Source organism: Pogoniulus pusillus, chromosome 7 (genome assembly GCF_015220805.1).
Source record: "Pogoniulus pusillus isolate bPogPus1 chromosome 7, bPogPus1.pri, whole genome shotgun sequence".
Lineage (NCBI taxonomy): Eukaryota > Metazoa > Chordata > Aves > Piciformes > Lybiidae > Pogoniulus > Pogoniulus pusillus.
This window is the reverse complement of record NC_087270.1, coordinates 4,113,811-4,121,295: the sequence shown is the minus strand read 5'-3', so window position 1 is coordinate 4,121,295 and position 7,485 is coordinate 4,113,811.

Here is a 7,485-nt window from a genome sequence, read left to right as displayed (position 1 = left end):
CACTAGGGCGCCGCCTGGTGGCGCAGGGAGGAACGTGCCCGGGCGGCGGGAATCCCGGGAATTCCCACTTGGCAGCGGCCCGGAGCCTTCTCGGCACTGCCGCTGCCCTGCCGCCGTTTTCCGCCTTTGTGTTAATCTCAATTCCTTTCAAGGAATCGCGTCTCAGGTTGCCCTGGTGTGGCACTGCGGCCGCCCCTTCTCCCCAGCGTTACCTGGCGGCAGAGACATCCTCAATGGGTTTTGCCTGGCCTGCGAGGGACGGGAGAAGGGAACCCTCGGGAAACCCTGACAGGAATGGCTGCTTTAGTGTCAGGGGACCCTGACAGGAATGGCTGCTTTAGTGTCAGGGGACCCTGACAGGAATGGCTGCTTTAGTGTCGGGAGACCCTGACAGGAATGGCTGCTTTAGTGTCAGGAGACCCTGACAGGAATGGCTGCTTTAGTGACGGGAGACCCTGACAGGAATGGCTGCTTTAGTGTCAGGAGACCCTGACAGGAATGGCTGCTTTAGTGTCAGGAGACCCTGACAGGAATGGCTGCTTTAGTGTCAGGGGACCCTGGCAGGAGATTCGTGGAATCAGAAAAGCATGAAATCACGGAATCATGGAATCACAGAGTCACAGAATCATGGAATCATGGAATCGTACGATCATAGAATCACGGTATCACAGAATCAAGCAGGTTGGAAGAGAGCTCCAAGCTCATCCAGTCCAACCTAGCACCCAGCCCTGGCCAATCAACCAGACCATGGCACTAAGTGCCCCAGCCAGGCTTTGATTCAACACCACCAGGCATGGCAACTCCACCACCTCCCTGGGCAGCCCATTCCAATGCCAATCACTCTCTCTGACAACAACTTCCTCCTAACATCCAGCCTAGGCCTCCCCTGGCACAGCTTCAGGCTGTGTCCCCTTGTTCTGTTGCTGGGTGCATGGGAGCAAAGCCCAACCCCACCTGGCTACAGCCTCCCTGCAGGGAGCTGCAGACAGCAATGAGCTCTGCCCTGAGCCTCCTCTGCTGCAGGCCAAACACCCCCAGCTCCCTCAGCCTCTCCTCACAGGGCTGTGCCCCAGGCCCCTCCCCAGCCTTGCTGCCCTGCTCTCGACACCTTCCAGCACCTCAACATCTCTCTTCAGTGCAGGAGCCCACAACTGGACACAGCACTCCAGGGGTGGCCTGAGCAGTGCTGAGCACAGGGGCACAAGAACCTCCCTTGTCCTGCTGCCCACACTGCTCCTCAGCCAGCCCAGGATGCCATTGGCTCTGCTGCCCACCTGGGCACTGCTGCCTCAGCTTCAGCTCCTCTCTGCCAGCACCCCCAGCTCCCTCTCTGCCTGCCTGCTCTCAGCCACTCTGGCCCCAGCCTGTGGTGCTGCTTGGGGTTGTTGTGGCCAAAGTGCAGAACCCTGCTCTTGGCCTTGTTCAGTCTCATCCCATTGGCCTCTGCCCACCCATCCAGACTGGCCAGCTCCCTCTGCAGGGCTCTCCTACCTTCCAACAGATCCACACCTGCTCCTAGCTTGCTGCCATCTGCACACTATCTGATGCTGGACTCAATCCCCTGGTCCTGTGATCCTGTGTGATTGCCTCCTCACCTGTCTCAAGAGAAACAGGGTTCTGCCGGAGGGAGTGCAGCAGAGAGCTCCCAGGATAATTACAGGATTTGAATATCTCTCATGTGTCAGGATAGGTTGGGGACTGACCTCCTGAAAGGCAGTGAAGGGGAAAAGGATTTGGGGATCCTGGCGGATGGGAGGGTGAGCATGAGCCAGCAATGTGCTCTGCTGGCCAGGAGGGGCAATGCCAGTCTGGGGTGGATTAGAAGTGCTGTGGGTAGGAGGCCAAGAGAGGTTCTCCTGCCCCTCTGCTCTGCCCTTCTGAGGCCACAGCTGAAGGACTGTGTCCAGTTCTGGGCTCCCCAGGTCAAGAAGGACCTCAGGGAACTGCTGGAGAGAGTCCAGCACAGAGCCACAAAGCTGCTGAAAGGAATGGAACAGCTCTGTTAGGAGGAGAGCCTGAGGGAGCTGGGGCTGTGCTGCTGGGAGAGGAGGAGCTGAGAGGTGACCTCAGCAATGGTTCTCAAGATGTGCAGGTGAGTGGCAGGAGGCTGGAGCCAGGCTCTGCTGGGTGATGCCCAGTGCTAGGCCAAGGGGCACTGGCTGGAAGCTGAGCCATAGGAAGTTCCATGGAAAGATGAGGAGGAGTTTTTTGCCTGTGAGTGTGCCAGAACCCTGGCACAGGCTGCCCAGGGGGTTGTGGAGTCTCTCTCTCTGGAGGTATTCCAGAGCTGCCTGGATGTGTTCCTGTGTGATCTGGTGTAGGAGATCCTGCTCTGGCAGGGGAGTTGGGCTGGGAGAGCTTTGGAGGTCCCTTCCAGCCCCTGACATTCTGTGATGCTGCAATTCTGTGATCTCTCCTATGAAAAAAAGGCTGAGAGCCCTGGGGCTGTTTAGTCTGGAAAGCAGAAGATTGAGTGGGGACCTTATTAATGTCTGTTAATATCTGAGGGGTGGGCATCAGGATGAAGGTGCCAGATCTGTTTGGTAGTGCTCAGTGATAGGACAAGGGGCAGTGGACACAAAGTGGAACCCAGGAAGTTCAACCTCAACATGAGGAGGAAAGTTTTTGGGTGTGAGGGTGCTGCAGACCTGGAGCAGGCTACCCAGAGAGGTTGTGGAGTCTCCTTCTCTGGAGGCTATCCGAACCCACTTGGATGCGTTCCTGTGTGACCTGCCTTGGGTGATGCTGCTCTGACAGGGGGGATTGGACTGGATGATCTCTTTAAGTTCTCTCCCAACCCCCACCATTGTATGATTCTGTGATGCTATGACTCCATGACTCTATAATTCCATGATTCTAGGGTAACAAGCTGGTGATGTAAAATCCTTAACATACAACTCAGAACCTTCTGATAAAATCCATCTGCAATGCCTGGATTGATTCTTTTTTTCTTCCTCCACCCCAGGATTTTCATAGAGTCCTAGAATCAGTCAGAGTTGGAAGGCACCACAAGGATCAGCCAGTTCCAACTCCCTTGCCATGCCCAGGGACACCACACACTAGACCAGGCTGGACACAGCCTCATCCAGCCTGGCCTTAAACACTTCCAGGGGTGAGGCTTCATTGCACCTCCCTGGGCAATCCATTCCAGGCTCTCACCACTCTCTTGCTGAACAACTTCTTCCAGGAGAGGAGAGGAGAGGAGTGAGAGGAAAAAGGGAAGGGGAGGGAAAAAGGGAAGGGAAAAAGAAAAGAGAAGAAAACGGAAGAAAACATGGAAAAAAGAAAAGGGAAGGGAAAAAAGAAAAGGGAAGGGAAAAAAGAAAAGGGAAGGGAAAAAGCAAAAAGCAAACTAACAAGAAAGGGAAAGGAAAGGAAAGGAAAGGAAAGGAAAGGAAAGGAAAGGAAAGGAAAGGAAAGGAAAGGAAAGGAAAGGAAAGGAAAGGAAAGGAAAGGAAAGGAAAGGAAAGGAAAGGAAAGGAAAGGAAAGGAAAGGAAAGGAAAGGAAAGGAAAGGAAAGGAAAGGAAAGGAAAGGAAAGGAAAGGAAAGGAAAGGAAAGGAAAGGAAAGGAAAGGAAAGGAAAGGAAAGGAAAGGAAAGGAAAGGAAAGGAAAGGAAAGGAAAGGAAAGGAAAGGAAAGGAAAGGAAAGGAAAGGAACAAGGCAAGGTTGGATGTGGCACTTGGTGCCATGGTCTAGCCTTGGGCACTGTGGTAAAGGGTTGGACTTGATGATCTGTGAGGTCTCTTCCAACCTTGGTGATACTGTGATAGGAAAGGAAAGGAAAGGAAAGGAAAGGAAAGGAAAGGAAAGGAAAGGAAAGGAAAGGAAAGGAAAGGAAAGGAAAGGAAAGGAAAGGAAAGGAAAGGAAAGGAAAGGAAAGGAAAGGAAAGGAAAGGAAAGGAAAGGAAAGGAAAGGAAAGGAAAGGAAAGGAAAGGAAAGGAAAGGAAAGGAAAGGAAAGGAAAGGAAAGGAAAGGAAAGGAAAGGAAAGGAAAGGAAAGGAAAGGAAAGGAAAGGAAAGGAAAGGAAAGGAAAGGAAAGGAAAGGAAAGGAAAGGAAAGGAAAGGAAAGGAAAGGAAAGGAAAGGAGAAAAGAAAAGTGAAAGTGTTTAGGAAGTGCAATGACAAAATACCAAATACAAAGTCACAACCAGGGCCAAAATCATAGAATCATAGAATCAACCAGGTTGGAAGAGACCGCCAAGCTCATCCAGTCCAACCTAGCACCCAGCCCTGGCCAGTCAACTAGACCATGGCACTAAGTGCCTCATCCAGTCTTTTCTTGAAGACCCCCAGGGACGGTGCTTCCACCACCTCCCTGGGCAGCCCATTCCAATGCCAATCACTCTCTCTGACAACAACTTCCTCCTAACAGCCAGTCCAGAGTTCCCCTGGGACAACTTGAGACTGTGTCCCCTTGTTCTATTGCTGGTTGCCTGGCAGAAGAGACCACCCCCCACTTGGCTACAATGCCCCTTCAGGTAGTTGTAGACAGTAATAAGATCACCCCTGAGCCTCCTCTTCTCCAGGCTAAACACCCCCAGCTCCCTCAGCCTCTCCTCATAGGGTTTGTGTTCCAGGCACCTCACCGACTTTGTTGCCCTTCTCTGGACACCTTCCAGCACCTCAACATCTCTCTTGAATTGAGGGGCCCAGAACTAGACAGAGCACTCAAGCTGTGGCCTGACCAGTGTTGAGTACAGGGGCAGAATAACCTCCCTTGTCCTGCTGGCCACACTGTTCCTGATGCAGGCCAGGATGCCATTGGCTCTCTTGGCCACCTGGGCACACTGCTGGCTCATCTTCAGCCTACTATCTACCAGTACCCCCAGGTCCCTTTCCTCCTGGTTGCTTTCCAGCCACTCAGTCCCCAGCCTCTAGTGCTGCTTGGGGTTGTTGAGGCCAAAGTGCAGAACCCTGCACTTGGCCTTGTTAAATCTCATCCCATTGGCCTCTGCCCACCCATCCAGCCTGGCCAGCTCCCTCTGCAGGGCTCTCCTACCTTCCAACAGATCAACACCTGCTCCTAGCTTGGTGTCATCTGCAAACTTACTGATGCTGGACTCAATCCCCTCGTCCAGGTCATCAACAAAGATATTGAACAGGACTGGGCCCAGCACTGATCCTTGGGGCACACCACTAGTGACAGCTGCCAACTGGATGTGGCACCATTCACCACCACACTCTGGGCTCTGCCATCCAGTTCCTGATCCAGCACAGAGTGAATCTGTCCAAGCCATGAGCTGCCAACTTGGCTAGGAGATTCTTGTGGCAGACAGTGTCTAAGGCTTTGCTGAAGTCCAGGTTTTATTTACAATCAGGGCAGCAAAAAGAGAAACCAAAAAGGTCAGGAATGGAGCCCTTTTCACAGTGCTTTCAGAGGTGCATCCTCCTTTACTCACCAGTAGCAGCTCCTACTTAAGGGCTTCCCCCTTCAACCCTGAAGTGCCACAGAGCGGCCCTAAAACCTTTCTGTTGCAAAGCTCTTTGGTGCTATCAGAAGAATGGCAGAAGTTGTAAATTCCTCTACAAGGTACATTTCGTGTCCTCCAGGTTATTTGTGCTACATGGTGTAAGTTCATTTCAGCAGGAACCTTCATCAGGAGCCTGTGTCTGGGGAGAGAAAACCACGTCCAACACACCAGATCTGTGTTTGCAGGGAGAAGGGAAGTGGAGGAAGGTAGGATTACAATGCAAAGGTTGTTTCAGGGGAATAAAAGTCCTCCCAGAAAGGCTTCCCAGGCACTGGAATAGATGCACAAAAGTCATCCTGTCCAACCTGGAAAGGGGTATGTTGTGGAGTGGTATCGTTGCAGGCCGTGCTGCCTGCTATCTCTGCTTGCTGCGGGACCACGGTAATCACACAGTATCACAGTATCACAGTATCACAGTATCACCAAGGTTGGAAGAGACCTCACAGATCATCAAGTCCAACCCTTTACCACAGTGCCCAAGGCTAGACCATGGCACCAAGTGCCACGTCCAACCTTGCCTTGAACTGCCCCAGGGACGACGACTCCACCACCTCCCCAGGCAGCCCATTCCAGTGTCCAATGACTCTCTCAGTGAAGAACTTTCTCCTCACCTCGAGCCGAAATTTCCCCTGGTGCAGCCTGAGGCTGTGTCCTCTCGTTCTGGAGCTGGCCACCTGAGAGAAGAGAGCAACCTCCTCCTGGCCACAACCACCCCTCAGGTAGTTGTAGACAGCAATAAGGTCACCCCTGAGCCTCCTCTTCTCCAGGCTAAACAACCCCAGCTCCCTAAGCCTCTCCTCGTAGGGCTGTGCTCAAGGCCTCTCCCCAGCCTCGTTGCCCTTCTCTGGACACGCTCAAGCATCTCAGTGTCCTTCCTAAACTGGGGGGCCCAGAACTGAACGCAGTACTCGAGGTGTGGTCTGACCAGTGCAGAGTACAGGGGCAGAATGACCTCCCTGCTCCTGCTGACCACACTATTCCTGATGCAGGCCAGGATGCCACTGGCTCTCTTGGCCACCTGGGCACACTGCTGGCTCATGTTCAGGCGGGTATCGATCAGCACCCCCAGATCCCTCTCTGTCTGGCTGCTCTCCAGCCACTCTGACCCCAGCCTGTATCTCTGCATGGGGTTGTTGTGGCCAAAGTGCAGCACCCTGCACTTTGAGCTATTGAACCCCATCCCATTGGCCTCTGCCCATCTGTGCAGGCGGTCAAGGTCCCGCTGCAGAGCCCTTCTGCCCTCCAGCTCAGTCACATCTGCCCCCAGCTTAGTGTCATCTGCAAACTTGCTGATGACTGACTCGATGCCCTCATCCAGATCATCTATGAAGATGTTAAAGAGGATGGGGCCCAGCACTGATCCCTGAGGGACACCACTAGTGACAGCTGCCAGCTGGATGTGGCACCATTCACCACCACTCTCTGGGCTCTGCCATCCAGCCAGTTCCTAACCCAGCACAGAGTGTTACCATCCAAGCCGCGGGCTGACAGCTTAATCAAGCCCATAGACCAATGTGGTGGTGGGCCAGCCGTGAGGGTCTCCAGATGATTCAATGTGAATTATGCAGAAGACAATTTTATTCATGGAACAGCCCAAATATATACACTCAGCCAGGAGAGCACTGGCCTACACATTAGCATAATTAGTCAGGGACAACCCAGCACATCTGCATACATACACACCTTGTTATTCTCGTTAGCTGTGATAGTTTGAAGCAGGGTAGAGTGTTTTGGTGAGAAAAAGTAGATCATAGGCTGTGAAAGGAAAACAGTGGTGATGTTTACTCCCCTCACAGTCTCGCTGAGATGTATGGGAACAAGAAAGAAAAATATTAGATAACACTCTTGCCGTTTTGTCAGCACTCTCTGGCTGGGCTCTGGCTGAGCTGCATCTCCCTAACCTCACCTTCCACTCACCTTTGCTTCTTAACCTCTTGGCTGAACCTTTATTCTTCCTTAGGACTGGGGTTAGGTTGAGAGGAGCAGGGGGAAGGTGCAGGGGTGGTTGAGA